The sequence below is a fragment of the Budorcas taxicolor genome, chromosome 5 (genome assembly GCF_023091745.1).
Source record: "Budorcas taxicolor isolate Tak-1 chromosome 5, Takin1.1, whole genome shotgun sequence".
In the NCBI taxonomy this organism is placed as follows: domain Eukaryota; kingdom Metazoa; phylum Chordata; class Mammalia; order Artiodactyla; family Bovidae; genus Budorcas; species Budorcas taxicolor.
Genome location: NC_068914.1, coordinates 163509289 through 163521940, shown reverse-complemented (window position 1 = coordinate 163521940; position 12652 = coordinate 163509289). Strand labels below are relative to the sequence as shown.

The window sequence follows — 12652 nt, the reverse complement described above, 5'->3', positions numbered from 1 at the left end:
CCCTGAGAGCATGAGATGATTCCCAGGACGAAGGGTCCTAAGCTCTTTTTTTTTTTTTTTTTTCACTTCTAATTTTGTATTGGGCTGCAGTCCATGGGGTCGCTAAGAGTCAGACATGACTGAGCGACTTCACTCTCACTTTTCACTTTCCTGCATTGGAGAAGGCAATGGCAACCCACTCCAGTGTTCTTGCCTGGAGAATCCCAGGGACGGGGGAGCCTGGTGGGCTGCCGTCTATGGGGTCGCACAGAGTCGGACACGACTGATGTGACTTAGCAGCAGCAGCAGCATAACCAGTTAACAAACAATACCATGATCGTTTCGGGTGAACAGCAAAGGGACCCGGCCATGCATGTACACAGGGCCTCTTCTGAGTCTTGTGAGAAGCTCATAAAAATACAGGTATGCTCACAAAAAGGTACACTCTGTTTCAGAGCTTTCTTGGGCTTCCAAACGTGCTTTCACAGACCTTTGCCTCTCAGGTGCCTGCATGATCTACCCTGGGAAACTGTCTGGATTTGGTTGGCCTCTGGGAGACATCAGCTTGCCCAGCCCTGGGAGAACAAGCTGGCTTTTAATTAAGGTTAAATTCAGTCAAAGTTCTTTTATCTTATCTGTTCTTGGTTGAAATAAGAGAAGAAACCACAGTGCTAAACCAGGGTATAAACTCCCAGATAATTACCCACCGGATGCAAATCTGTATTGGTAACCCACAGATGTATGGATCTGCACTATTAGTTAAGGCTAGCAGCCATAGCAGACAAAGCCGGAGATCTCAATGGCTTAGCCCAACTGAAGTTTAATTCTTATTCAGTTGGCTGATAAGCAGACTCTGCTCCATACCATGATTCAAAAATGGGCTGTTAGAGGTCCTGCTTTCCTCAGGTAGCTCTCTAGTTGCCTTGGAAATCAACATCCCTCAGGTCCATGGAGGAGAGAGAAAGAGGGCTCACTCATAGGAGGCTTTTATGGACTTGGCCTGGTAGTGATACAGAGCATTTCTACCCATATCCCGCTGGCCAGGACTCACACTGCAAGGGAGGCTGGGAAATGTAGTCTAGCTGTGTGCCCAGGCTATAAAGGAAGCATTTGGTGAACAGTTAGCCAGTTTCAGATGCACAAGTGCATGGGCAGATAGATGGCTCCGGACTCTCTGGGAGTCCATGCTTCTTGGCATGGTCTTTACAGGGTGTTTCAGACACCCACCTCCACTTCCAGGCCCTCACATTTCAGATCAACTGATTTCTAGTCTCTTACTCTCCCCCACGAGAACCCTGAACCCCAACTTCACTCTTCATTTCTTAAGGAGGCAGGCAAATCCACACCTTTGCCTTTACTGAACCTCCTGTCTGGAATCCTGTCCCCTTTCTCAGCCTGGTAAACTCCTTCCCTGAAGCTGTCTTTATTACCCCTCAGTTATTCCTGATCCATGTTTTTCTGGGATGCTATAACAGAAATCAGCTCTAGAAAGTCTCAGGAAATGGTGGAGTGATTGGAAGTGTGCAAGTGGCTCACAGGTAGGAACAGCCAGAGAGCCAGGTTAAGAAGGGGCAGGAACCTGGCAGCCTGGAAAGGGGATGTGGCCCAGACAGAGGACTCAAGAAAGAGACATGTCCTTACTCTGTGCCCAGAACTGCCTGGCTCAACTCTAGATGTATTTCCTACTCTGCTAAGGATCAGAATCCCTGAGAGTGGGTCGCAGGTTTGTCAGGGATCGCAGAGTTCAACGTATTCAGGACTGAAGTTAACAGCCTCCTAAACTGCCTTCTCTGCCGCTCCTCGCCATCTGAGCCGGTGGTGTCCGTCTGCAGCTCCTCATCCATGCCTTCTCTCTCCCACATCACCAAGCCTTGTCAAGTCAGTCTTCTAAATGGCTGACTCTGTACTTCCCTCCACCATGACCACCCCCTCCCCTGTGCCTACCTCCATCATCATGCACCCCAACAGCAACAGCTGCTCCATTTCTACTCTCCCTCCAGCAGCCAGAGAGACCCCTTCACCTTGCCACTCTTAAGCTTACCACCCTCCTAAGGTAACTCTATGTCCTTGGACTGACTTATAGGGGCCACAGTGATCTCTTTAGCCTCCTCTTGACCAGAGCTTTATGTACAGCCCCTCTGGAGTTGCGTAGCACTCTCACTTGGCCTTGCTTGGTGATCTGTGCTTTACTGCCTGGAGGCCAGGGTACCTGGCAGACCGTGGCTGGAACCGGTGCCCACACCTCCCAGATGGGGCCTGAGCTGGGCCCCTGCCTCATCTCCTTGAGCCTCAGCACCCTCTTCTGTGAGGCAGTTGTAACAATGTTGGCAGCGCATGGTAGCTGTGAGAAAAAATATTTGCGCATTCACTACTCTCCCAACAGTGGTTACTAGCACTTGCCGTGCCAAATGCCTCCTGTATACTGGAGAAACAGTGGTCAAGCAGACTGCCCAGCGTCCTCATATTTACGATCAGGAGCAAGGGGGGAAGCATTCCCATCAGAACGGGGGTGTCCCCTTCTCGTCTGAGCTTTGCCGTGCCTCAACCTCAGCCACCCCTCAATCCATGCACACCGCTCATTTGAGATGTACCCACTTGAGCAACCAGTCAGGGCAGCCCCTCCCCTTCTGCCCTCAGCGACCGGCCTATGAGACCTCAAGGCCAGGACTTAGGACAGGCCTCAGGCGCGCGTAGGCATGAGCTCGTAGCCCCGCCCCTTCCACTCCAGGAGACCAGCCAATGAGACCTCAAGGCCGGGACTTGGGCCCCGCCTCAGGCATGCATAGGCATGTGCCCGTAGCCCCGCCCCTTCCACTCCAGGAGACCAGCCAATGAGACCCCAAGGCCGGGACTTGGGACCCGCCTCAGGCACGCATAGGCATGAGCTCGTAGCCCCGCCCCTTCCGCTCCAGGAGCCAGCCAATGAAAGCCAGAGGCCAGCTCCGGGGGCAGGTCTGGTAACGGAAAGGGGAGGGGCGTCACTCTGAGGAGAGGCCTCATGCCTCAGGCGTCAGAGGCGGGTAGCTGAACAGGATCCGAGCACAGGCAAGTGGGAGGTGAGAAAGGCCGGCCCGCCTGGGGGTCCTGTACTCTCCCTTGGTGCCCCAACCCCCAAGCCACGGCATCCCACGCGGTGCTCACCGTCTGACGCCAGACTGAAGGTGTGGCAACTACCAATTCCTCACCCCGGTCTTCTCACCCTGGGTCACCTCATCCTGAGTCTCCTCACCCGTGTCTCCTCACCCTGGGTCTCTTCACCCTGTCGTCTCACCCCTCACATCCGGCCCCTCACAGGGTCTCCTCACCCATGTCTCCTCACCCTGGGTCTCTTCACCCCGTCTCCTCGACCCTCGCAGCCGGCCCCTCTCCGAGGTCTCCTCACCTAGGCCCGCCCCTCACCCGCACCTCCCGCAGATCCTCACATTGCACACCCTGAATTCCATACGCGTGAGCCGCTCACCCATTACCCCACGCCTGGACTCACGTCACACAGCTCGAATTCCCTCACATCTGCACACCAGGCGTGGTCCCAGACTCCCCAGGACCACCGCCCAGAGCATCACTCACACATTCTATTCCCATGCTGTTCACACCACCACACACACACACCACAGAAAATCTCTGATCCAAGTACCTCTCTCATCCTCTCACATTTCTCACTCCAGCAAGGCTCCCAGATTCCATTAAAGCTCTTCTTAGTGGGCAAGACCCTCAGACCACAAACAGGGTCCCAGGTCCCTGCAATTCTTATGCCTCTGAATTCCTCAGTCCCCAGGACCTACATTCCCTATGCCTTCACACCCTAAGGTGATCCCTCAGTCCCTTCCCAGCCCCACTTTACCTCTGCCCACCTAACCCCTACGGTTGGCTATTACCCTCATTCCCCTGGGCTTTGGCACTGGCCCAGGTCTTCTCTCCATCCTCAACCTGCTGTCATCCTAGACAACCTCCCAGAAAGGAATGCATGGACCTTAATCCCATGGTCTTCTTCTTCCACTTCAGCTCTTTTCCTGGATCTACTTTCCAGACCTTTCCCTCTGAGATCCAAGCTTGCTCTTGCCACAGGCTCCATCCTTCTAGCTGCCTCATGCTCTAGCCCCCAGTCTACCTGCCCCTCATCTCCATGTCCCTTGAAGCCTCTGCTTTGTATCCACCTCCATCTTACACACTGCTTACTTGTGCCTCCACCACCCACACGTTTCAACTCCCAGGCCAGTTACCCTTCATCCTGAGGATACTATGCAGCCATGTGATCTCAGTCATACTACCACTGCTTCTCTGCTGCACGTCTGTGTGCCTCTAGTGAGGCACAGAGTTCGGCCAAACCTTCATCCTTCTCCTCAAACCAAGATAGTCTATTCTTGGGTGGGGGGACTCTTTTATTGCCATCCATAGGCAAGGTAGAAACTTCAACTTTGAACATGGACTACCTAGACACTTGCCTACTACACTGCACCCTTGTCTCTTTACGTTCCCTTACCTCCATAGGTTAAGGCGACCCTTTTCCTACCTGGGGTCAGTCCCTGCACCATCCATGACCCTTTCTCCTTAGTCTTCAGCCCAGTGGAGGCTACTCTCTAGTTTCGGTGTGTGGGCTTCTCGTTGCACTGGCTTCACGTGTTGTACAGCATAGGCTCTGGGGCTCTCAGGCTTCAGTAGCTGTGGCACTTGGGGTCTAGAGCATGTGGGCTTCAGCAGTTGTGGTGTGAAGGTTCAGTGGTTGAGGCTCTCAGACTCTATAGAGTACAGGCTCAGTAGCTGTGGCACATAGGCTTACTTGCCCCCTGGCACATAGAATCTTCCATGACCATGAATCGAACCCATGTCCCCTACATTGGCAGGCAAACTCTTAACCACTGGACTACTAGGGAAGTCAGGTTGTCTGTCTCTCTTGACTAGAATGAAAACTCCACAAGGGCAAGTTATTATCTGTTTTGTTTGGTGAAATACTCCTAAGCACCTAAAACAATGGCTGATATTCAATAAATATGAATATTTTTGACTACATGGATTAATTTTCCTCCTTCCCTCCTCTCTTCTGTTGGCTTCCAGTACACACTCCCCAGTTCCCTACATTTCTGACTGCTTATCAGCACCTTTCATGGTCTTGTTTCCTTCTTAAGTGCTGAGTTTTTGTTTATTTGGCTGCACTGGGTCATAGTTGCGACATGTGGGATCTAGTTTCCTGACCAGGGATTGAACCCAGGCTGTCTGCGCTGGGAGTGTGGCATCTTAGCCACTGGACCACCAGGAAAGTCCCAGTGCTGATGTTTTTAAGGGCTTCTTCCTAGTCCATTTTCTCTTTTCCCTTTATATATTCACTGTGAATGATTTCATCTCTTCCCATGATTTAACCACTATCAATTCTTTTATTTTCAGCTTAACCTCTTCCTAGGATTCTAATCCTATTTTTCAGGTGTTTGTTGAATAGCTCTGCTAGGATCCCTGATAAGCACCACACACCCAAGCTGCCCCAAATTGAACTCAGTAGCTTCTCCATCCCATCCCTTCACCTCCATTGCACCAGTTATCCTGATAGTCATTCTCAAAACTACCCACTGAATTGTCTGAGGCAACTGGGAGAAAATGTAGTGCTATGGAGCTCTATCTCCCAGACAAGACTAAGTTTCAATCTAACATTTCAAACAGTAGAATGATAAAAGCATGAAGGCAAGAGAGAGCATGATGAGTTCAGCTTTCTCAATGACGTGGCTATGATGGCCTTTTTATAGGAGAAGTCTTTGGTGAGAAACTGAGCAAGGACATTTGGCTGAGTGACTATTGCAATTTGTAGAATCTTGCTCTACAAGTTTCTTTTTACCAAACTGACTTCCTTGATGACAAGATGGTGTACTTATCTTTTTAATCCTTACTTTTTGCGGTACTGCTTGACATATGCTGAAAGTGAAAGTGAAGTCGCCCAGTCATGTCCGACTCTTTGCGACCCCATGGACTGTAGCCTACCAGGCTCTTCCCTCCATGGGATTCTCCAGGCAAGAGTACTGGAGCGGGTTGCCATTTTCCTTCTCCAGGGGATCTTCCCGACCCAGGGATCGAACTCTGGTCTCCTGCATTCCAGGCAGACGCTTTAACCTCTGAGCCACCAGCTTGACACATGGTAGGTACCCACATTTGCAAAATTATGTATTTAATATGACTGAAGCCTAGGATATATATAAGGATGTGGCTCAATACTGATAAGTGTGAGCTTTTGTGACTTCAAAGGCATTATTTAAACAGAAAATTTGAATGTTGTTGTTTGAATATTTGAAATGTTTGAATGTTTGTTGTTGTCATTCAGTTGCTAAGTCATGTCCGACTCTGCACCCTCATGGACTGTAGCACACCACGTTCTTCTGTCCTCCACTGTCTCCTGGAATTTGCTCAAATTCATGTCCATTGAGTCAGTGATGCTAACCGTCTCATCATCTGTCGCCCCCTTCTCTTCTGGCTTCAATCTTTCCCATCACCAGGGTCTTTCTAATGAGTCGGCTCTTTGTATCAGGTGGCCAAATTATTGAAGTTTCACCTTCAACAGTCCTTCCAATGAATAGTCAGGGTTGATTTCCTTTAGAATTGACTAGTTTGATTTCCTTACAGTCCAAGGGACTCTCAAGAGTCTTCTCCAGTGCCACAGTTCAAAAGCATCCATTTTTCAGCACTCAGCCTTTTCAATGATCCAACTCTTGCATCTGTACATGAATACTGGAAAAACCATACTTTTGACTATGTGGACTTTTGTCAGTAAAGTGAATGTTTACTTTAATTTTAAAAATTAATATTTATTTTTTAAAGTTACTAATCTAAAATTCTAGTCTTCCTTAAGTATTTAAGCTTAGTTTATAAATTTTATTCTAAATGAGATTATTAGATTGTTTATTCTAAATAAGACTATTTTACTCTAAATTTTTAATCTTATTCTAGGTCTAGCATATTTTTAATAATAATTTAATGTTTTTGTTCCATTTGCAATCTTAAATTATAAACTTAATGGATCCTATTTCTTTAAATACCTCAATTGTCTTAATAATAAATTTTCCTACCTTCTTATATATTCTTATAAAAATCATAAATAAAACTCATAAATAGGGTAAATCTCAAGTTCTCTTAAATATCCTAGTACTCTTATAAACTTACTAAGATTTTTACTTAAAATTAAAGCCATATTTAAACTCACATTTAAACCCATATTTAAAATTCACATTTTAAACTCCAATGACAAAGCTAACCAAATTCTCATAAACATTCAAATGCATATAATATCAAAGTCATGGTACAGGTATCCCTTGCTTTGCAAAGTTCACTTTATACCATTTCACTTTTATGAAAAACCTACAGCAGTACCTGTTTTACTAACAAAGAGAAATCTGAAGCAGATTTTCTCTTGTATGGGAAGAAAAAAAAGGTGAAAAATAGAAGTGGCATCCAGGATTTTGTTTTGCAACAAGTCATATAGAGGCAGTGTGCACCCCACACAGTGAGAGTGGCAACGCCAAGCTCATTCCCCAGGAACTGCACTCTGCTCAGCACCAAGGTGTCACAGCTTGGAGCGTTGTGAGCATCTATGCTTTATCTTGATTTATTTTGTGTATTTGTTAGCAAGATATGTCTTCAGGTAATTATTTCTTTGCCTTATGCCATTTTGGTTTATGAAAGGTTTTGTACAGACACTCTACTTTTGGGCAAGGAGGCAAAACTGTAGTTTTATGCTTTTAATATTTCTTACTTTAATTTCTTTTCTTCTCAGAATTATAATTATTCACCCATATGATTTTTAGGGTTTCATTATCTTATACTTTTATTTATTTTTAAATTGAAGTATAATTGATTTTCAATGTCATGTTGGTTTCAGGTGTACAGCATAGTGATTCAATTTTATGTACATATATTTATATCCATTTTTAGATTGCTTTCCTTATAGGTTATCACAAAAAATTGAGTATAGTTCCCATTGTCTTGTACTTTTTAGAGGTGTCTTTCCAGCTTGTTGAGATGTCATTATGATCAGAGGACACTGGCTGGGGTTCAGTAACTCTCTAATAGTCTGCCCGTGGCTTCCAGATCATTACTCTCCTGTTTCTCCTACCTCTGTGGTCCCTCTTCATCAGCATTTTAGGCTGGTTCCTTTGCATCTCCCCAGTCTTGATGTTGAGCCACTTCTCCATCTGTGTTTTCTCCCTTGATCTCACCCATTCTTATGTCTTTAAATATCATCTATATGCTTATGACTCCCACATTTCTCTCTCTCCCTTGAATTCATTTATTCAGCTGCCTACTCAGTATTCCCACTTGGATGCCTCATGAGCATATGTTCAAAACTGGATTATTTCTTTCCCATGCAAACTAGCTTCTTCCAGTCTTCCCCTGTCTCAGTTAATGGTACCACCATTTCTGGTTGCCCAATCAAATGCCTTAGGATTGTACCTAACTCCACAATGACTCATCAGCAAATCTTGTCTGCCCTCCCTCGGTCCTCCTTCATGCTACTTCCTTCAGTCCTATGCTGATCTGAGCTGTTATTATCTCATTTCAGTTCAGTTGAGTCTCTAAGTCGTGTCCAACTCTTTGTGACCCCATGGACTGCAGCATGCCAGGCTTCCTTGTCCATCACCAACTCCCAGAGCCTGCTCAAACTCATGTCCATCGAGTCAATGATGCCATCCAACCATCTCATCCTCTGTCATCCCCTTCTCCTCCTGCCTTCAAGTCTTTCCCAGAATCAGGGTCTTTTCCAATGAGTCAGTTCTTCACATCAGGTGACCAAAGTATTGGAGTTTCAGTTTCAGCATCAGTCCTTATAATGAATAGTCAGGACTGATTTCCTTTAGGATTGACTGGTTTGATCTGCTTGCAATTCAAGGGACTTTCAAGAGTTTTCTCCAGCACCAGTACCATAGTTTGAAAGCATCAGTTCTTTGGCATTTAGCCTTCTTTATGGTTCAACTCTCACATCTGTACATGACTACTGGAAAAACCATAGCTTTGACTAGACGGACCTTTGTTGGCAAAGTGATGTCTCTGCTTTTTAATATGCTGTCTAGGTTGGTCATAGCTTTTCTTCCAAGGAGGAAGCATCTTTTAATTTCATGGCTGCAGTCACCATCTGCAGTGATTTTGGAGCCCAAGAAAATAAAGTCTCTCACTGTTTCCATTGTTTCCCCATGAAGTGATGGGACTGGATGCCATGATCTTAGTTTTCTGAATGTTGAGTTTTAAGCCAACTATTTCACTCTCCTCTTGCACTTTCATCAGAAGGCTCTTTAGTTCTTCTTTGCTTTATGCCATAAGGGTGGTGTCATCTGCGTATCTGGGCTTCTTTATATTTCTCCCGGCAATCTTGATTCCAGCTTGTGCTTCATCCAGCCTGGCATTTCACATGATGTACTCTGCATAGAAGTTAAATAAGCATGGTGACAACATCGTACTCCTTTTCCAATTTGGAACCAGTCTTTTGTTCCATATCCAGTTCTAACTGTTGCTTCTTGACCTGCATACAGATTTCTCAGGAGGCAGGTAAAGTGGTCTGGTATCCCCATCTCTTTAAGAATTTTCCACAGTTTGTTGTGATCTACACAGTCAAAGGCTTTGGCATAATTAATAAAGCAGAAGTAGATGTTTTTCTGGAATTCTCTTGCTTTTTCTATGATGCAGCAGATGTTGGCAATTTGATCTCTGGTTCCTCTGCCTTTTCTAAAACCAGCTTGAACATCTGGAAGTTCACAATTCATGTACTGTTGAAGCCTGGCTTGGAGAATTTTGAACATTACTCTGCTAGCGTGTGAGATGAGTGTAATTGTGTGGTAGTTTGAACATTCTTTGGCATTGTCCTTCTTTGGGATTGGAATGAAAACTGACCTTTTCCAGTCCTGTGGCCACTGCTGAGTTTTCCAAATTTGCTGGTATATTGAGTGCAGCACTTTCACAGCATCATCTTTCAGGATTTGAAAGAGCTCAACTGGAATTCCATCACCTCCACTAGCTTGGTTCGTAGTGATGCTTCCTAAGGCCCACTTGACTTCTCATTCCAGGATGTCTGGCTCTAGGTGAGTGATCACACCATCGTAGTTATCTGGGTCATGAAGATCTTTTTTGTATAGTTCTTCTGTGTATTCTTGCCACCTCTTCTTAATATCTTCTGCTTCTGTTTGGTCCATACAGTTTCTGTTCTTTATTGAGCCCATCTTTGCATGAAACATTCCCTTGGTATCTCTAATTTTCTTGAAAAGATCTCTAGTCTTTTCCATCCTATTGTTTTCCTCTATTTCTTTGCATTGATCACTGAGGAAGGCTTTCTTATCTCTCCTTGCTATTCTTTGGAACTCTGCATTCAAATGAGTATATCTTTCCATTTCTCCTTTACCTTTAACTTCTCTTTTCTCAGTTTCTCAGCTATTTGTAAGGCCTCCTCAAACAACCATCTCTCACTTCCATTATTCCAATGACCTCCTCCTAACTGGTCTCCCTGCCTCCACCCATGTCCATATAAACTGTTCTCAATCTAGTGATTTATTAACATGTAAATCAGATTATCAACTTCCAGGCTCCCATCTCACTCAAAGAAAAAGTCAAAGTCTTGGCCTATAAGGCCCACCTCAATTTTGCCCCACCATTTTTTGACCTTTTCTACTTAACTATTCACTTCACTCTGTCTATTCCAGCTACACCACCCTAGTGGCTCTTCCTCCCACTCATCCAGTAGGCTCCTAGCTCAGGACCTCTGCTTTTAACTATTTGTTCTGCATGGGATGCACTTTCCCAACATATCTGTATGACTCATCATCCTCTCACTTCCTCCAGGTCTCTAGTCAAAATCACTTCAGGAAAGCCTTTCCCTGCACACTTATCTAAAGAACAGTCACTGCTCTATACATATTCTCTCCCACCTTCCATTTCTGGTTGACTTATTTTCTTTAGTACTTATCCCTACTTTCATTTATTTCACTTATTAATCTTGTTTATTTGTTTCTTCTCCTCACTAGAATATAAATTCCATGAGACCAAGGATTTTAAAGTTTTGCTCAGCGCTTTATCTTCAGAATCTAAAATAATGTTCAATAAATAACTGTTGAATGTATAGATAAAATAATGTTAGTGAAACTTTATAACTTAATGAATTAAGCAAGCAGTCCACACAACTTAGATATGAATTATGTCATTACCTATTTCTTTGCTTTCATGTAGGTTTTTGTAACCACCCACATGATAGAATTATTTCGTTCCATTTTGTACTTACTTAGCTGTTTTGTAAGAAAACTGTAGAGATTTTTTAACTTTCCAGAGTTTTGTGTTAGTTTCATGGATAGTTTTTCATTACATCTCTTGTAAATACACAACTCTTGTAAATTTTAAATAACATCTCATTAAATGTTGGGTCTCTTAAGGCTTTCAGTTATTTGAAACACACATCTTGGAACCAGATGAGAATAGTGGCAGTGAGGAGTTAGATTATGAAGGCTCTTATATCTATAGTAAAGAGGTTATATTTTATCCTGAAAGAAATAGGAGCTATTGAAGAGTTTCAAGCAATATGACATGGTTCGTTTTGCATGTTAAGAAAGGTCACTCAGGGCATGAACTGGAAAATAGATTGGACATGAGGAAGCTGCAAGCAGGGAGACCAGTTACAATTCTAGGACAATAGTCCAAGTGAAAGATGAAGAGAGCCTGTACCATTATGTCCAAGCTTCATATTTTCAGCTCCAGCCTATCTCCTGAACTCCAGGCTGTTGTATTCAGCTGCCTATTTGGATCTCCAATTGGAGGCCTGGCTTCCCTCCTAGCTCAGTCGGTAAAGAATCCGCCTGCAATGCAAGAGACCTGGGTTCGATTCCTGGGTTGGGAAGATCCCCTGGAGAAGGAAACGGCAATCCACTCCAGTATTCTTGCTGGGAAAATCCCATGGACAGAGAAGCCTGGCGGGCTACAGTCCATGGGCTCGCAAGTCGTACACGACTTAGCGACTAAACCACCACCAATAGGCATCCCATAGTAGCAACACGTTCAGAATAGAGCAGCTGGAAACTCCCCGATGAGCCAACAGTTACGACTCCATGCTCCCCTACAAGGGGCCTGGGTTCATCTCCTGACTGAGGCACTAAGATCCCACATGCAGCACTGAGCAGCAGCTCCGCCTCAAAAAAGTAGACCACCTGGTTTTCTTCTAATCTGCTCCTCTCCTGGTCTTCCCCATTTCCATTAACAACACCACCATCTGCCAAGTTGTTCTCATCAAAATTAGGGATCATTTTAATTTTTCTCTTCCCACCACTTGCCCCTGCAAACCTTGACATAAGTCCTCTACCCAGTGCTGTTGGCTCATCCTCCACAAATTAACCAGAACACTTCACTTCTCGATATTGATAGTATCACTGAAGTTCAAGTGCTGTCGTCTCTAGACCACTCTAGCGCTCTCTTGACTAATAGATCTTCCCACTCTTTCCTCCTCTCGACCTCCTGCAGCAGTCCATTTTCCAGACAGCAGCTGAAGTGTGCAGTTACCTTAAAGCATAATCACATGACCCCCTGCTCCCTCAACCTCCAGTGGCTTTTCATCACCCTCAAAATAAAAGCAAAGTTCTTGACTATTTAGTTGATTTCATGTCCTATCACTCTCAACAGCTCCATTCTCTATCCCTTAAAACACACTAGGTTGGCTTTCACCTTTTCTTGAGCC

General features: G+C 45.0%; 1 protein-coding gene across 2 annotated transcripts in view; it reads left to right on the top strand.

Moving 5' to 3' along the window:
• CPT1B (carnitine palmitoyltransferase 1B) overlaps positions 1 to 12652 on the top strand; it is a 42696-nt gene that overhangs the window by 9949 nt on the left and 20095 nt on the right. The gene's annotated exons all lie outside the window — the stretch shown is intronic.